Source organism: Elephantulus edwardii, unplaced genomic scaffold (genome assembly GCF_000299155.1).
Source record: "Elephantulus edwardii isolate Elephantulus edwardi_28Jun2011 unplaced genomic scaffold, EleEdw1.0 scaffold00212, whole genome shotgun sequence".
Classification (NCBI taxonomy): domain Eukaryota; kingdom Metazoa; phylum Chordata; class Mammalia; order Macroscelidea; family Macroscelididae; genus Elephantulus; species Elephantulus edwardii.
The window spans coordinates 4,789,811-4,792,986 of record NW_006399962.1 but is presented as its reverse complement, the minus strand read 5'-3'; positions in this window follow the sequence as shown (position 1 = coordinate 4,792,986).

Sequence of the window (3,176 nt, the reverse complement as noted above, 5' to 3'; positions counted from 1 at the left end):
GAATCTTATTTTTTTTTAGGTGTAGAATCAACAATCATTCTTTTCTTTTCTTTTATTCTTTTTATATGTGTGTACCATCAAATCAGATCTGACTGGTATAGGAGGAGATTGTCCCTCCTCCAGTAGAACATCTGGTGGATTTGAGCCTCATGCCTCTGGGATTGCAGTGCAGCTTCTTGGCAATAGACCACCAGATCTCCCTCAGAATCTTCTTAAACTTTGACCCTGATGTTAACTAATGCCATTCCTATCTGATAAAAATACACAGTCGTTAAATAGAGAGCCCTGGTGGCCTAGAGTTTAGGGTATTGTGCTGCTAACCCAAAGGAGGTACCTCTTTGGCGGTTCAAATCCACCAGCTGCTCTGTGGAGAAAATGGGCAATCTCCTCCTAAGAAATTTACAGCCTCCCAAAACCCAGTAAAGAATCCATTTCCACTGGACAGAATTGTTATCTTTGTTATGTGCCATCGAGTTGCCTGCAACTCATAGCGTCCCTATGTACAACAGCTCTATACCCTGCTTTTTCCTGTGCCAATCTCACTGACTCTGACACACTTACTCCCATTACCCCAGTCACTGAATCAATCCATTTCATCATAGGTCTCCCTCTCTTGCACTGCCCCTCCACCCTCCCAAACATGACATCCCTCTCCAAGAACTGGTCCCTCCTTGCAACATGTCCAAAGTATGTCAGACGAAGCTTCAGAATCCTTCCCTGTGCAAGGAGTATCCTGCCTTCACCCTCTCCAGGATGAACCTGTTTGTTCTCTTAGCAATTCATGGTATATTCAATAGTCTTCTCCAACAGCACAGCTCAAAGGCATCAATTCTCTTTATGTCATCCCTAGTCATCATCCAGCTTTCTGATGCATAACAAGTAATTGTCATGGCCTGTATCAGGTGCACCTTAGTCTCCAGACTGATATTGTTGCTTTTCAGTACTTTGGAGAGGTCTCTGACAGCAGACTTTGCTAATGCAATACATCTTTTAATTTCCTGGCTGCTGGTGCCAAGAGTGTTGATTGTGAAGCCAAGCAAACAAAAGCTATTAACAATTTCAATCTCTTCACCATCTATAATGATGCTGCCAATTGGCCCAGTGGTGAAAATCTTTGTTTTAGTGATAGAAATTCTCCTTCTGGACAGAATTAGACTAGTCAAATAACATACCAAAAGCAGAAAAGGAGGGCATCAGGGATGCATCCTGTCCCCGTACCTTTTCAATCTGTATGCAGAGCAGATCATTCAGGAAGCAGGGCTTTATGAGGAGGAGTGTGACATCAGGATTGGAGAAAGACTCATTAACAGCCTACAATATGCAGATGACTCAACCTTACTTGCTGAAACTGAGAACCTGAAGCACTTGCTGCAAAAGGTCAAGGACTGTAGTCTTCAATATGGATTGAAGTTCAACATCAAGAAGACAAAAATTCTCACCACTGGGCCAATTGGCAGCACCATATTAGATGGAGAGGAGATGGAGGTTGTTAACAATTACAGCTTGCTCGGATCCACAATCAACACTCTTAATACCAGCAGTCAGGAAATCAAAAGACGAATTGCATTGGGGAAATCTGCTATCATGGACCTCTCCAGAGTGCTGAAGAGCAAAGATGTCAATCTGGATACAAACGTGTGCCTAATCCAGGCCATGGTCTTCTCAATTACTTGTTATGCTTCAGAGAGCTAGACAATGACTAAGGCTAACACAAGAAGAACAGATGCCTTCGAGTTGTGGTAATGGAGAAGAGTCTTGAACATATCATAGACTGCCAAGAAAACAAACAGATCTGTCTTGTGTGAGAAGCACTTGACGCAGACTAGAGGCAAGCAAGGTGAAGCCAAGTCTTTCCTTGGAGGTTAGCATTTTGAAGCTCCACCTCACTTTGGGCACATGGCCAAGGAGAGATCAGTTCTTGGAGAAGGACAGCACAGAAGAGGGAGATCTAGGATGAGATGGATTGATACAGTGACTGGGGCAATCGGAATTGGTGTGTCAGAGTTAGTGAGACTGGCTCAGGACAAGGAAGGGTTCAGAGTTGCTGTACATTACAAGTGACTCAATGGCATATAAAAACAGTAACATATTATGACAGGCTTGGAAGCAAGAGTGGCACCCACTTCCTAAATAACATGCCTCCAGAAACTCTATGAACGTTGATAAATGTCTATAGTTTTAGAGGGGCTTCAGGCCTTTTGTTCATTGGGTTGCTATGAGTCGTGCTCGACTCGAAGGCATTCAACAATAACAACAACCAAATCTAAAATACCTTTTCTCCCACAGTATGATTTGAGATGGAGATAACCTTTTATGGGGCATACTCTTAATTGCCACTGGCCTAGTGGCAAGAAGCTGCACTGCAATTCCATAGGCACACGGTTCAAGTCCACCAGCTGCTTCACAGGAGAAAGATGGGCAATCTCCTCACGTGTGATTAACTGCCTCTAAAAATCTACAGGAAGGTCAGCTATGTATGGGTCAGTTCTGACTCGATGGTACACAACAACAACAACAACAACAACAGTAGTGGTAAAGGGAGCTCAGATGTCTTAGTGGTAAGAAGTTGTGCTGCCAATTCAAAGACAGGCAGTTTGACCCCACCAGATGCTGGACGTGGGGTAAGATGGTCAAGCTTCTGTGCTTCTTGCCTATGAAACCCGCTGGAGGGTCAGCTAGGTGCCGGTTCCTACTTAATGTTACATAAGACACATACAGTTAAAAAAGAAAGTAATTAGATTAGTTTTATGCTTGGAGTTTGTAATTAATTTATATTCTGATTAACTATGGTATTTTCCACTTAATTCTTCAAAATTTTCCATTCAGGTTTTTTTGTGTGCTAAAATATAATTTATTGATATAATATGTTGGCATTTTTTTTGCAGCATGAGATCTCTAGGGTAAGCTGACCTCCAATAAATCTTTCTTAATCAATTTAATGAGAAAATTTGTACATTACTTCTCTACTTCAAAATTCTGAGACACTATTCTGCCTCTCATGTGTTACAATCATCTAAACTCTAAATCAACCTAATGCCTTAGAAGAGCAGTTGGCTTTTAAGTATTTTTAAAACTTACTTTACAAAACAACTATGAGATATCATCTCACCCCAGTCAAAATAGCAAAATTTAACAGAACAGCAAGCAACAAATGCTGGCGAGGTTGTGGAGAAACT